Here is a 16,636-nt window from a genome sequence, read left to right as displayed (position 1 = left end):
AGCAACTAACAAAACGCTCATTCGAGTCCTGAGAAGAACGGTGCATGATCATCACAAAGAATGACACGAATAGTTACCGCTTGCATTGTGGGCATACATGATCTCGAAGCGTATTTCCACAGGAGCGTCACCCTATTCTCTAGTATATGGAGAAGATGCGATACTACCAGCGGAAATAGCGGTCACGTCCGCAAGGTTAGCGATGGACAACCATACTACTCCAGATGAAGTAAGATGTTTCGCCCATTTAGGCACGATAGAGGAGAGGAGAGCACGAGCGGAGCGGTTCGCAGAAGCTTACAGGAAGCGCACAACCAATTATTACAACCAGAGCGCAATGGAAAGAACCTTCAAGGTGGATGACCTGGTCCTCAAAATCGCCCCTCACGTACAGAGGAATTCCAGCACTGGTAAATTTTCTGCGAACTGGGAGGGCCCATTCAAAGTAAGAAAGGTGACAAAAAGTGGATACTATAAGCTCAGGCGAATGAATGGTACCAAGGTCAAATCACCCATCAATGGAAAATGGTTGAAGAAGTTCTATACATAAATCGCTTGATGTAAAAGCACTAGCTCTGAATAATAAATGTTAAGTCATCAATGATGGTGTGAAAATTTACAAAAGGCTACGGGAATGCCAAAGGCGCCCAGTCGGCTGACAAATCTACAAAAGGCTACGGGAATGCCAAAGGCGCCCAGTCGGCTGACAAATCTACAAAAGGATACGGGAACGCCAAAGGCGCCCGGTCGGCTGACGAATCTATAAAAGGTTACGGGAATGCCAAAGGCGCCCGGTCGGCTGATGAATCTACAAAAGGTTACGGGAATGCCAAAGTCGCCCGGTCGGTTGACGTATCTACAAAAGGCTACGAGAATGCCAAAGGTGCCCGGTCGGCTGACAAATCTACAAAAGTCTACAAAAATGCCAAAGGCGCCCGGTTGGTTGACAAATCTACAAAAGACTACGGGAATGCCAAAGGCGCCCGGTCGGCTGACAGATCTACAAAGGCTATGGGAATGCCAAAGGCGCCCGATAGGCAGACTAATCTACAAAAGGTTACGAGAATGCCAAAAGCGACCGGTCGGATGACAAATCTACGGGAATGCCAAGGGTGCCCGGTCGGCTGACAAATCTACAAAAGGCTGTGGGAATGCCAAAAGCGCCCGGTCAGCTGAGAAACCTACAAAAGGCTACCAGAGTGCCAAAGGCGCCCGGTCGGCTGACAAAACTACAAAATGTTACGGGAATGCCAAAGGCACCCAATAGGACAGTCCACAAAAAAAGGGAGCAGGCGCGTTTAACCTACGCCTTACCCACCCCGTCTATATGAAAAAGGGAAGGAGTGAGTAGGCGCGTTTAACCAACGCCCTACCAACCCCACCCCATCTACCTGAAAAAGAAAGGAGGGAGTAGGCGCGTTTAACCTACGCCCTACCTACCCGCCCTATCTATCTGCAAAAAGAAATGAGGGAGTAGGTGTGTTTCACCACCGCCCTACCTAACCACCCCATCTACCTGAAAAAAGAAAGGAGAGAATAAGCGCGTTTAACCAACGCCCTACCCACCCCTCCCATCTGAAAAAGAGGGAATAGGCGCGTATAAACTATGCCCTACCCACCCCACCCCATCTATCTGAAAGGGAAAGGAGGGAGTAGGTGCGTTTACCCTACGCTCTACCTACCCACCCCATCTACCAGAAAAAAGAATGGAGGGAGTAGGGGCGTTTACCCTACGCTCTATCCATCCCACCCCATCTAAAAAAAGAGAGGGAGTAAGCGCGTTTAACTTATGACCTACCTACCCACCCCATCTATCTGCAAAGAAAAAGAGAGGGAATTGGGGCGTTTAACTTACACAGTACTATCCATTCGAAGAAAAAAAGGAGGGAGTAGCCGCGTTTAACCTACACCATACCTACCCACCCCATCTATCTGTAAAAAGAAAGGAGGGAGTAGGCGTGTTTAACTCACGCACCACTACCCATTCGAAAAAAGATGGGAAAGAGTAGACGCGTTTAACTCACGCACTACGAAAGAAAGGAGGGAGTAGGCGCGTTTAACCTACGCCCTACCATCCATTTGAAAAAAGAAAAAAAAGAGAGAGAGGGAATATGCACGTTTAACTCACGCCCTACTATCCATTTGAAAAAATAAAGGAGGAGGTGGACGCGTTTAACCAATGCCCTATCATCTATTCGAAAAGGGGGAGTAGGCGCGTTTAACCTGCTCCCTGTCACACCTCATCCCGCCGCCCGAAAAAAATAAAGAGGGGGAAGGGGCGGGAGAGAAGACATGTGCAATTTACCCGCTACTTCTCCGCAAGAAAAGAGATAGATGCATTATTGCTAACCCATTCTAGCTAATGGCAAAAGCCGCGCAATATGAAGAAAGAGAGTAATATTCTTGCCCAAAAGTAAAATTTCAGTTACAAACAAGGGACAACAAAGAAAACAACAACGGGAACACGAACAAGATAACGAAACAAGAGACAAAATATAAGCCCCAGAGGAAGGGGCGTAACCTAACCAACAGGAAGGCGCGTAACCTAACCAGCTAGTAATGTCCGACAACGGGCGATATCCGCGTCCATGGCCTCTACCATTATACGCCCGTCATCACAGTGCACGTCGGCCAAACGCAGGATCTGATCATCCTCGGCCACCAACTTATTGATATCCGAAATAATCTTGTCTTTAGCTTTAGCCCCACGAGCAAGAGAGAGGGTATCTTCATGCTCATCATATTCTTCACGCGCCTTATCCTGACGAATAAACCTAAGAGTCCATAACATGCCTACCTCCTCCCTCAAGACCAACAAATGCGCCGATTCATCCTCGAGATAAGGATGAGGCACAAGCGAAGTCACAGCCGCTAAGGTTAGGGTATATCCGAGGAGCGGCCTCACCGCTTGGTTGGAGATCCAAAGACGACAGTCAGAAATGGCTCGATCTATAGTATCCACCATCATCGAAGAATCCATGCACAATTTATTAGCCGCGTAACGAGCAATGATGGCATCATCCAGCGCACGCTGGACCTCCAGTGACACGCGACCAGACGTCTCGGTCTCCTGAGTAGCTTGGTGTGCCTCGTACTGTTCCTTAAATCTGGAACGCATGGCGTTTTCGTTAGTTACCCTCTGCTCTCGAAGCGCATCGATTTCGGCTTTCACGAGCAACAGTCATTTCAATTCGTTACGCTTAAACATTGTTGAGACGAGTGCGGGAACGGGCGCCAAGGTCAACACATACCCATGGAGAGAGCCAGCCATGCAGGCGATATGTTGACAAAAGAGAAATGGGAGATGGAGTCGAAAGAGAAATTCAAAACCAAATTAGGAAATGAAAGCCGTATATATAGGAAGGAAGGTCACCGTTTACGATACAACATCCGTTCACACATCCCACGCACGTCGCAACGTGTGTCGATTCAAGTTAACGAAGTGGTATGACTACTGGGTTATTTTACAATTAACCCAATAGTCAGGGGACTAATGTTGATACATGGAAAATAATACCCTTTAACGGGTTTAGGGTGCTCCCAAAATGAGAGGAAGGCCTAACATGAGATATGGGGACTTGGGGACTAAGCCAAAGTCCAATGAGAAAATACCCATGAGATAAAAAGGACAAGGAAGGGATTAATGGATAAAGAGGAGGTTATATTAAGGAAAGAATGGCATTAGAAGTAATTAAGGAGGTTTAGGACATGTGGCATGATGTCATAAAAGGAGAGGCTCTTGAAAAGTCTATATAAGGAAGGACAAGGTACAATAGAAAGGCAACTCTCTCTCTTATTATTCCTAGAAAGCTGAGGTCATTTGGTGTAACTAGGACGGGTAGAACAAGAACTAAAATCACCCTTCAACACACTTCACCAGGGTTCGCCAACCTGGTTTGTGAACTGTTCCCAACTGAACTTTTGGTTTGTGAACTGGTTCGCCAACCTTCCTATTATTCTATACCTCAGATATCTATTGGTTGCAAACTGAGTTCGCCAACCTACGCTGAGTAGAAATTCCTGTGAGTTCATATTTCTCTCTATGATGTTTGAAACATTCACAAGTGTTATAATCATTTGCATGGGTAATTTCCAATTGATCCACATATTAATTCATATAACTAATGTTGTTAAAAACCTTTGGACATCTAAATGCTAAATCATATTTCGAGATTTTTCACAAGACAAGTTTGACTCAGAACATCTTCTTTGTTAATCTACTGACTACGAAAATACTGAGTTTTAGTCACGCCAAATAGTTGTGGCAATTGACCAAAAATCCGTGGCAAGAGATAAACAGCCACGGCTGCTTTGCCGTAACAAATACCCCAGTGACTAATTGTATTAACCACGACCAGTGCCACAGTTTCCTTGTGTGGCAATTGTTATAGATCATTTGCTACGAGTGTTAGCCGTCACTATTTAGCATACATGTGTGTCATGATTTGACGTTGTTGCCACATGTTATATCCGTGACAAAAGGTCACCATAAGATTTTCTTATACATTATGTTTACTACTTTGCAGAGTTTGGTTTTTGGCAAGTATTGAAACTTCATATTAAGGTCATTCACCAACAATTCAAGTAGAAAATATAAAAACTTTAATTTATTCATTAAAGAAAATCAGATACATCTAGAAGATTCAAATACAAAAAAACTAGCCACGTCAAATGATATAATCGTCAAGTCATGAAATTGAAACGAAACGGAAAAAAACATGACTGACATACAATACGGAAAACAAGATTAACTTGTTTCTCCAAAACTCTTAAGAGATTCTATAAGACTGCTCTTTTCGCTTTAACCTTGAATTGAGGATATTACTTCGCATTTTAGCAGGAAAAGATAAGTATAGCATTTTCATGGTAATTCTCAACCACTTAAGTCTTCTGATCATCTGCCACCTGAGATTACCATAGATGTATGTGTAATCTGTAAGATGCATTCAGACCATTCGTATACCAAGAGATGATACTTGACAAATGCTTTGTCGCTCCAGCCAAATCCCAATAAGTCTACAGCATACACTTCGTAATTCACAAACTTCGGTATGCTGCATCTGTTCACATGGTAATTGACATAACTGAGCTATATATTACAAGATTATACAACAAAATAAACCCTAACCAGTAAATAGGTACAATGAGTCAATCACCAAGCAAAAACTTATCTGAGCAGCAAATAAGGTGATGTTAAGTTGGACTTCACAACACAACCCTAGAAGTTGTAATTCTTGAGGAAATAATGTAATAACAAAATTAAAAAAAAATCAAAGATAAGATAAGATTTGCTCCCATAATTCATTGAAGCCCTTACGTTTCTAAGTTCGAACAGTCCAATGAAATCTGAAAGCGTGAAACCATGGATTCTGAAAGTGCTCCTGGACCCGACGGCTACACCAGTAAATTTTTTAAAGGTTTTTTGGGAAACTACTCAATCTCAATTGATATCCATGGTACGTAGTTTTTTTGGATCACTAAACATTCACACTCTAATGAATCACACAAAGATCATCCTAATTCAAAAAATACTCACACCAACAAAACCATCCCACTACAGACCTATCAGCCTTTGCAATGTCACATACAAGATAATCTCAAAAATCTTAGTCAACCATTTAAGACCAATCCTTCCATTCTTAATCATCCCTTACCAAAGTGCTTTCGTTCCACAAAGATCCATTCATGATAATATAACGATTGTAGGAGAGCTATTCCACCACATAAGAACCTCCACAAACACCAAAGATCCCAAAATAGCTATGAAGCTAGATATTGAGAAAGCCTATGATAGCCTGGATTGGGGTTTCATTAAAACAACCTCTACTAAGCTGGGATTTCCTCCCATTTTTGTGGATTATATCATGTTATGCAAATCTTCAGTCTCCTATTCAGTCAACATCAACGGAACACCTCATGGTTTCATCACCCCAACAAGAGGCATTCGACAAGGGGATCCCATATCATCCTACATATTCATTATCTGTGCAGAAATATTATCAACAAATCTAGTAAACCTAGAGGCAAAAAGCTGATAGGAGGGCTTCGCATTTCGCAAAAAGCTCCTCCGATTCTACATTTAATGTATGTTGATGACCTGCTAATATCTTACAAATCAACTCAAGATAGTAACTACCAAATACATAAAATTCTCCAATCTTACAACACCTCAGTAGGGCAAATTATCAATACCGCAAAATCCACAATCATACACCACCTACATCTAAATCCTCAGCAAATTGCTAACCTACAACAATGCTTCAACATGCCGATTATATCAACACCACCGATGTATCTAGGAGTTCAATTCAAACAAGGAAGAACATCTCGACATATTTTTGAACCACTGCTTCAAAGGTTGGCTCGCAAAGCACGAGGTTGGATGAAAAAATGTCTTACGCCGGCAGGCAGGTTATACTTATTAAAACCTCTTTAACTCCGACTTCCAATCACCTTGTGCAAACTCAACTTTTTCCCACTCGCATCCACAACCAAATAGATAGAATAGCCAGAATTTTTTCTGGGGACATGATTCTTCTGTTAGGAAACTTCATCCTTTAGGGTGGATCAAGTTAAATAAACCAATTGCCCAGGGAGGTCTAGGAATTAGAAAAAGTAGTCACCACAATAAGGATTTACTCATGAAACGTATCTGGAACTTACATGAAAAGCCTAACTCAGTATGCACCAAACTCTATAATGAGAAATACCTCAATCATCAACCTATTTTTCAAGGTACCATACAAGTACCGAATTCTGCCAGTCCACAATGGAAACAAATGTCATCTCTGATTCCCTACTTTAAACAACAAATTTTTCACCAAATAGGAAACAGATTAGAAACACCTATCCATGCGAATTGGATACCTCATTATCAAAACCTTGACTCCACCCAATGTTACCCCTACAAACTGTGGCGGATATCCTTGACCCTATCACCCATAATTGGAACCACGATCAATTAGTCAACCTCCCGCAAACAGCAATCCAACATATTATTAACATCCATATCCCTATTAAAAACACCCCAGACAAAATTGTTTGGCCGCTTTCCAAATAATGAAACTAAACAACAACTTCTGGATACAATAGTCTGATTCAACATGATATAAGTTCACAACAAATTCACCTACCACCAACCAAATTCCTGTGGATGTTACCTTATCCACCAAAAATTCAGCTTTTCTTGTGGAAAGCTATCAACGAAGGTCCTCCAACCTTCTCTCTATTACACCATATCAACCTCGCAATTTCCAATCTGTGTCCAAGATGTAAAACAACACCAGAATCAACAAACCACATGCTGATACACTGCCAAATAGCAATAGACACTTGGAATAGGCTAAACAATCTCATAACACCAACATCAAGCACCGGCAACAACCACCCAATTACAATAACAACACATACAACAATATCTCATATTCTTCAAACTCCAACCAATACGGCTACAATCACAGCCTATTGTTATCTTTTTTGGTCACTATGGACAACCAGAAATGAACTCGTCTTCAAACAGGCCACCTCCTCACCTCAATCCATTCTTTCAAGAGCAATACAACAACAAGAATTTGAATGGGAAACCACCCCCCCCCCCCCCCCCCCCCCCCCCCCCCCCCCCACAACCAATCGGGATTCCTCAGACATCTTAAGGAAAACAACAACAATTTATATAGGCTGGACCAGACCAGAACTAGACTGGATCAAGATAAATACTGACGGAGCAGCTAGAGGACACCCAGGTATGGAAGGAGCAGGGATCATATGCAGGAACTCAAGCGCGTCTACGGTTCTGGCTATTGCACAACCTTCAGGAACAACAGATGCAATCACCGCTGAGACGTGGACGACACTTCTAGCTACCAGAACGGCGATAGAGAGACAATGGAACAAAGTGCTTTTCGAAACGGATTCAGAAAATCTCATGAGATTCATAAAGACACCAACCGAAGCTCCATGGTATATTTCAGAAATGATTGCAGAAATAAAGCAAAGAATGCGCCACATCCCAGTCTGCGATATCCAACATACATATCGAGAAGGAAATCACGCAGCAGACAGTCTACCAAATGAAGCGGCAGATGGAAGCCAATCAACAAATTTTTCAACTAAAATTTGGGACCAAGCTATCCCTCCGTGCATAAATCAAATTTCTTTAAATGATGCAATGGGTATAAAATTCCCTCGTGTAATAACAGTCTAGTCGTTTTTAAGTTTTGCATGCTTCAAAAAAAAAAAAAAAACAAAATAAAATGAAATCCAGTCTTTCTTGTCACATGTACATTCCATTAGAACTTTTATGTGGTCATCCAATGTGCCATTACTGAACTTCAACTGCAGAAGAGGGATCAATGACATGACGCTAACCACATGCTCTTTGCAAAGGAACATTCTAAGAGAAGAATGTCCCTTAGAATGATTTGTGCAATTCCATCCCGGCAAAAAAAAAACAAATGTTTGAGATAATCCTAGGATCAGTATCTATTTCAATTAATTGGGTTTAAACAGTATAAACAGTGTCCTAAAATTCGAATCCTTTTTACGTGTTCTCTATGAGATTATAAAGGTCGGTCCGTACTTAACATACCTATAATGATAGACCTCATTATCAGAACATGGCGTCCTAATTCTTCTCTTCGACCAGTTAAGTAAAAAATTTGTCTTCTCATACTAATAATATATCTAACGCAAATTAACAACTGTTGTTCAACCATTGGTTCCAAAGCACTTTCGAGAAAACATTTAACAAACCCACTAGTACTTTCGGCATGGATCGCGAATCTACTTTTAGTGTTATGATTATGATGATCAGTAAATATGCAATAATCTTTACCAACTTTTCAATTTAAATTGGAAACATTCTTTTTGATGGGATATTAAATGGATATTTGCGTAATATTTGAAGAATCATATCAGTTACAGTATATCATAGTGTCTTAATTGTCTTTTTAAATTGAGTTATCTTTTTAGCCGTTTTAAGGTCACAAATACCATAAACTATAAGTAGTTTGATGGATAGACATCTAATTAAGTTTAAATGCCTGAGCAACAAAGCTGCGTTGCATAACCTGTGTATTCCCTTGTACTTCATTTGTTTTTGGAAAATGAGTCATTTGTCCAAATATTTTTAAAACATGGTTCTAATAGACGAGTAAAATTAGTAGGGATGAAATGGACATCAAAAAAATAGCAAAAATGAAACTGGATTCATCCTGGCTTAAACTTAAAAAAGAACGAGGATGAAACTGGATGCATCCTGATGTAAATTAAAAATAAGAAAAAATATTTGAAAATGGGTAGGATGAAACTGTTTACATCCTAACTATTTTTACATTCTCGTTCATTTAAACAGAATCAAAATTTAAATGTCTTTTTCACCCAAGAATTGTTGATTTTGGTCTTTTTTTAACCAATTTTTGTGTTTTTTTTATTTCTTTTCAGTTTGGCCTATTTTTAGCATAAAATAAAAAAATAATTAATTTTTTTTTTCAGAATAGATGGAGTATTTAGTAACCTCCATGATTCATACAAGTAAAATAGCTTATAACCAAATTGTGCAGGATGGAATCATACACAGCCGAATTGCTAATTAGTTTGTTAATTGTAATCTACACGTCATGCACCTTGGTTGCAGTTATGAGTACGGAGAACATTCCATGAGACAAAGATGCTGCAGCTAGCTACTTAGCACACATATCTACATTTATAGCGTGCTGGATGTGAACGTAATCTGGAATAGCTTTAAGTCTCTTAAAATTATGCTTCAAAAAAAAAAAGTCTCTTAATTTTTTGAGTTAATTAGTGAAGTGCTGCGTGTAACAAAAGCTATGGTTGGCTGGTGCTAATCGGACAGATACTCCAAACATAGGCTTGGTCCCGACTAGAGTCTACTAAGCGCACTTATGCGACGCCTTTTGAGTTAATAATCTCATTAATGTTAATTACATATCTTGAACAGATATTGCTGATAATCATTATCTTAATTATACGTGTTTAGCGATTAATAAATCTAAGAGGTTTGTCTCCTTGATACGGAACTCAAATGTATTGGCAGAAAGATCATATACAGATTGTATATATAGATCGATTTCAGACAGGAAATCTTCTATTTACTGTCATATGCTTTACAGTTACACAGATGTAAAGAGAGTGATGTATATTTGAAAGCGACTTGATGAGTCACTAGATAGTGACCTTCAGTACAGAATGTTGTACTTCTAGTGTCTATTTATAAATATGGATTAGATAGACTAACCAACTTAATTTGGTTAATCCATGCCTGTGTCTCCATCTTAATCTTAAGTGAAAGTTTAAAGTTCTTTGCAAAAATATTGGGTATATTCTTGTATATTTTGTATATATTTACTTACTTGTATTGAGAAGATATTCACCTCTTTTAGAATATCTTCAGACTATGGTTGTAACCCTACTCCTTTATATAGGAGTCTTTGTTATCAATGAAAGACACACGGAATTATCCTTCTTGTCTTGTTGCTTAGGTTATCTCGTCTTGTCTTAGATTATTGAAACCTTCATGGTATCGTGAGTCCGGTAACAATGTCTAGTATTTCAACTTCAACTTCCTCTTCACCAAACAAACAGTCTTCTTTATATGCTCTCGCCTCCAATGATGGACCAGGGACTATCATCACACATGTAGTTCTCAAAGGATCAAACTATGAAGAATGGGCTAAAGGGTTTCGTATTTCTTTGGGTGCGAAACGCAAGCTGGGATTCATTGATGGTAAACTTTCGAAACCTTCTGATGATTCTTCTGACCTGAATGACTGGTGGACTATAAACTACATGATCGTTGCCTGGATCTTTAACACTATTGATCCAGTTCTTCGTTCCTCAATTTCTTATCGTGACACTGCCTTTGATTTATGGGAAGATATCAGGCTTCGTTTTTCTCTTGGGAATGGAATAAAAATTTTTCAGCTTAAATCTGATGTTGCCTGTTGTAAACAAAAAGATGGAGAGTCTATCCAAGACTATTATGGGAGGTTGAAGAAACTCTGGGATGACATCAATGACTTTGATGCCTTACCTTCTTGTAAGTGCTCAGGTTGTACCTGTGATCTTAATCTGACTCTACGTAATCGACGTAACAATGATCAGGTACGTGAATTTTTAATGGGTCTTATACCCTATTATGCTAATGTTCGTTCTAGTATTTTGGGCACCGAACCACTTCCATCTCTGCACACTGTGTATTCTCGTCTCATTCAAGAGGAAGAGGTTCGATCTTATACTCAGCCAAAGGAGGATATTGTTTCTCCAATGGCTTTTCTTGCTCACGGCAATAAGCCACAAGGATCAAAATCGGGAGCTGTTAAAACTCCATTGAAGTGCACCTATTGTGGTCATAATGGACATCTTGAGGATCGCTGTTGGGAGAAGCATGGGTATCCAGATGGTCGCCAACCCAGACGTCCACCTGCAGCTTATCTCAAAACCGAGTCACCAGCTCACCGTAATCAACCAGCAGCTAAGGCAAACGCTGTTGTTGGTGAGATGCAGACTGCAAATCATGTTCGTCTCTCTGGTAAGCGTGGTCACATCTGGATTGTTGACACAGGAGCCTCCAACCATGTTTGTTGTGATGACACTGTGTTTGAATCTTGTTATAATATTAGTCCTCTTCAGGTTGGTCTGCCTAATGGTGTCAGCATACAAGCAACCAAAATTGGCATTGTGCAGTTAAATGATTTTCTTATATTGCACAATGTGTTGTTTGTTCCTCAATTCACATGCAATCTTCTCTCGGTTTCTCAACTTTTATCTTCATCGCATGCTACTCATGCACAGAAGAATAATATAAGTGTTCAATTCACTAACTCTGAATGTGTTATACAGGACCATACTTTGAGGACGAGGATTGGTATGGGTAAGCTCATGGATGGGCTGTATTGCTTGATAATGGGGAAACCAGCTCGTGTCAACGTTGTGTTAGAGAAGACTGCAGCAGAATTATGGCACAAACGGCTTGGTCATCCTTTTATCCAAGCTTTGAAGTCTCTACCTCAGATTGGTTGTGTTGATAGTCAGTTAGATTTTCATGCTTGTGATATCTGTCATAGAGCCAAGCAAACTCGTACTTCGTTTCCATTGAGCACTAGTAGGGCAGTTGATTTATTTGAATTAATTCATTGCGACGTTTGGGGGCCTTATCATCCAAATCGTGCCTGTAACTCCAGATATTTTTTAACCATTGTCGATGATTTTTCTAGATGTGTTTGGGTGTATTTGATGAAAACCAAAGATGAGGTACCTACCTTGTTAACAAACTTCTTTGCACTAGTTGACAGACAGTTTACTCGAAAGGTTAAGACTTTCCGCAGTGATAATGGAACCGAGTTCAAAGGTCTTGTCTCTTATTTTCGAAACAATGGCATTATTCATCAAACCTCTGTTGTTAAGACACCACAGCAAAATGCTAGGGTGGAAAGAAAGCATCGTCACATTCTTAATGTTGCTCGTGCGCTACGTTTTCAAGCATCCTTACCAATTGACTTTTGGGGAGAATGTGTTCTTACTGCTGCCTACTTAATTAATCGAACCCCATCTCGTATTCTTCACTTCAAGACGCCTTATGATCTTCTTTATGGTTCGGCTCCATCTATTCACTCTCTGATGTCTTTGTTACGCAAAAAATCTCAATCCTGGTGATAAATTTGGCAGTCGTAGTCGTCGTTGCATATTTCTCGGCTATCCATTTGGAAAGAAGGCCTGGCATTTATTTGATCTTGACACAGGTCATTACTTTCAGTCTTGAGACGTACATTTTATTGAAGATACTTTCCCGTTGGCAGATAATGATGAGCTTCAAAAATTGGACTCACTGTATTCTGATGCGGTCACTGATTCAGTTCCTAGAAATTTGTCTGATGATCATTTTGCAACTGACTACAATAATGCACATGTATCTGGTGGTTCTTCTTCCGCTGCTACTCTCTCGCCTGTTGACAGTACACCTCCACAGACTAGTTCTCATGTTCCGTCAGTCTGCTTGGATGATGCACATCACACAGCACACATTGCTGAGAATGATGCACATATTGATTCAGTGCCTGCTTCTTCTTCTACTGTGCCTGCGTCTGGTACGGATGTTGTCACTTCTTCTCTCCCAGAAGATACGGATGGTCGAGATCATTGTACTACAGTTTCAGATGAGGAACTTGGCCGGGGTAAACGTACAAAATTTGAGAATGTTAGGCACAAGGATTTTTTCCAATGGCAGGGTGTTTCAAAGCAGTCTAACACAACCTTGGTTTCCCCTGCAGCTTCACCTATACCAGTCAAGTCCTCAGGTACTCCCTATCCTATAACTCATTTTGTGAATTGTGATGCATTTTCTACTGCACATCGTTGTTTTGTTGCAGCTATTTCAACTGATGTTGAACCCAAATCATTCAAAGAGGCACTGGCTGATCCAAGATGGCGTCAGGCAATGCAGGATGAGATTGCTGCACTTATTTCCAATGGTACATGGACAATTGAAGATTTGCCTGCCAACAAGTCTGCAATTGGTTGCATGTGGGTTTTTCGCATTAAGCGAAAGTCTGATGGCTCTGTTGAACGTTACAAAGCCAGATTAGTTGTTTTTGGAAATCATCAACAGGAAGGAATTAATTTCACTGAAACTTTTGCTCCCACAGTAAAGATGGTTACTGTGAGAACTCTTATTGCAGTTGCTGCAATAAATAACTGGGAATTAGTTCAGATGGATGTGCATAATGCTTTTCTTCATGGGGATTTAAATGAAGAAGTCTATATGCGACTTCCTCCTGGTTTTAGTATGGGATTATCTGGCAAAGTTTGTAGACTTCGTAAGTCATTGTATGGTCTACGCCAGGCTCCACGGTGTTGGTATGCTAAGCTAGCAGCTGCTTTGCGTACTTATGGGTTTTCTACTAGTGCTTATGATCATTCGTTATTTCTGTATCGTCATGGGAATATTATCATGTATATTCTTGTATATGTGGATGATCTTGTTATTGCTGGTAACAACACAGATGCTATTCGAAAATTTCAGGAATATCTAGGCAGATGTTTTCACATGAAGAATTTGGGAAAATTAAAATACTTTCTAGGCATTGAGGTAGCTAGAAGTTCCAAAGGAATTTTCCTTTGTCAGCGCAAATATGCTCTAGATATATTGACAGAAACAGGTCTTCTTGGTTCAAAACCAGCTAATATTCCCATGGAAGAAAATCATAGGCTGGCTCTTGCCTCAGACTCACCTATGACTGATCCTGCTCGTTACAGAAGGCTGGTAGGGAAACTGATCTATCTTAATCTTACACGGCCGGATCTATGTTATTCTGTTCATATTCTTTCCCAGTTTTTACAACATCCAACTCAATCACATTGGGATGCTGCACTTAGAGTTGTGCGTTATTTGAAATCTAGCCCGGGGCAAGGTATTTTACTTCGTGCTGATTCCAAGTTAGTTCTTGATGCTTATTGTGATGCAGATTGGGCTAGTTGTCCACTTAGTCGACGTTCTCTCACGGCACACTTTATCTTTCTCGGGGGTTCTCCTATATCTTGGAAAACAAAGAAACAAACCATAGTTTCTCGTTCTTCAGCCGAAGCAGAATATCGTGCTTTGGCTTCCACAACTTGTGAAATCATTTGGTTAAAAGGGTTATTACGGAATTTTGGTGTAGGACATACAAAACCAGTCTCGCTTCACTGTGATAGTCAAGCAGCGTTACATATCACTAATAATCCCGTCTTTCATGAACGAACAAAGCATATCGAGATTGACTGTCATTTTGTACGTGACGAAATACTTCGAGGTACTATTCGTCCATCCTATATTATACTACCTCTCAAATAGCTGATATTCTGACTAAAGCCTTGTGACGTCAGCAGTTTCAAACTCTTCTTCTCAAGCTGGGCATTTCGACTCTTCATGCTCCAACTTGAGGGGGGGTATTGGGTATATTCTTGTATATTTTGTATATATTTACTTACTTGTATTGAGAAGATATTCACCTCTTTTAGAATATCTTCAGACTATGGTTGTAACACTACTCCTTTATATAGGAGTCTTTGTTATCAATGAAAGACACACGGAATTATCCTTCTTGTCTTGTTGCTTAGGTTATCTCGTCTTGTCTTAGATTATTGAAACCTTCAAAAAATGGCGGGAGTTGATGGCTGGGGAATGACAGACTAAGGGTTAAGAAAAGGTCCTTGGACAGCTGAAGAAGATAGGTTGCTTAATGAGTATGTTAGTATGCACGGTGAAGGAAGATGGAGTTGTGTTGCTAAGTGTGCATGTATTGATAATTAATGCATCTTGTGATTAGACTATATATAGAACTGATAGAATGTGTTTTGGTACTAAAATGTTTTCGGGTTTGTTTGAATTTGCACTGGCTGCATTTGTGACCCAGACTAACAGAAGACTGTGGTTAAGACTATTTAGTAATTTGGTTCCATGAGTAGAGTACCATTGCTTCTCTTCTACCTGAACTCTTTCTTTGTGTAATATCTTCAGGGTTGAATAGGAGCGGAAAGAGCTGCAGGTTAAGATGGGTGAATTACCTTAAACCTGGGCTGAAGAAAGGGCAATTGACACCACAAGAGCAGAGTATCATCACAGAGTCACATTCCTTGTGGGGCAATAAGTATGTCAGAAACAAATTTTATTTCACTTGCTATGCAGTTTTCCTTCTTGATTATATTGGAATTCAAAACGGTTACTGATTATTCATACCCGCATAAAACATAAAACAGATGGTCTATGATTGCGCGATGTCTACCGGGAAGAACTGATAACGAGATCAAGAATTATTGGAGAACTCATTTTAAGATCACTAAGCCTAATAGGCGGAGCCAAGACAAGCCCAGAACTAGTGCTTTAAGACGACAACAATTTCGCAGACAGCAGCAGCAGCAGCAACAAGATCAACAGGAAGCTAAACAGCAAGAAATAGAGGAGACCATGACTTCGGCACAAGTGGATAATAAGCAAGCTATGGAGTTAATAATGTGCACAAATTTAGAGGACGAACAATGCCTCCCTGTGATGTTTCAAGATGACCATGAAAACATCAGGCCTAGCGATTTCATAGACGATGTGGAGGAGGGAGTTTATTGGGGAGGTTTGTGGAACATGGATGATGTTCATATAGGTCATGCATAATGTGGCACCATTAACGAAACAGGAGGCGTACAAAATTAAGTTAAGATATATATATTAGAGAGGGAATTATCCTCTAGAACAAGGTATTTCATCGGATTTATTTACTACCTTAACTAGTAAAATAACAATTGGAATAAACTTAAAATCTTTTGATCAAAATTTTCTTTGTATAGTTTAGCATTAAACTGGAACTTAAGCTTTTAAAAGACGGTTTCATGAAGTACTGTAAGTCTGTAACCAATAATCGAGAAGTCTGCTTTTCATTTGATGAACACGAAGGCCCATTTGGGGGTTTGTAACCATACGGGGTACGGTGTAGTGAGCAGAGAGTCCAGAGCCTTTGTCCGTTTCAGACTTTTAGTTACACATCTGGTCACTCGGGAGCAAAAATAAATAAATAAAAGAAATCCCACCGAATTCGGCACCAATGTTTGTGTCCAGAGTATTTAGTCCCCCCACCCCGTAATTGTTGAG

The 16,636-nt window shown here is 40.2% G+C and overlaps 1 pseudogene; it reads left to right on the top strand.

Moving 5' to 3' along the window:
• The first annotated feature begins 15,154 nt into the window (after nucleotides 1-15,154).
• LOC113295072 lies at nucleotides 15,155-16,162 on the top strand (annotated as a pseudogene).
• The last annotated feature ends 474 nt before the right edge of the window (nucleotides 16,163-16,636 follow it).

Source organism: Papaver somniferum, chromosome 7 (genome assembly GCF_003573695.1).
Source record: "Papaver somniferum cultivar HN1 chromosome 7, ASM357369v1, whole genome shotgun sequence".
In the NCBI taxonomy this organism is placed as follows: domain Eukaryota; kingdom Viridiplantae; phylum Streptophyta; class Magnoliopsida; order Ranunculales; family Papaveraceae; genus Papaver; species Papaver somniferum.
The sequence above is the reverse complement of the archived record's forward strand: the minus strand, read 5'-3'. Positions and strand labels throughout refer to the sequence as shown.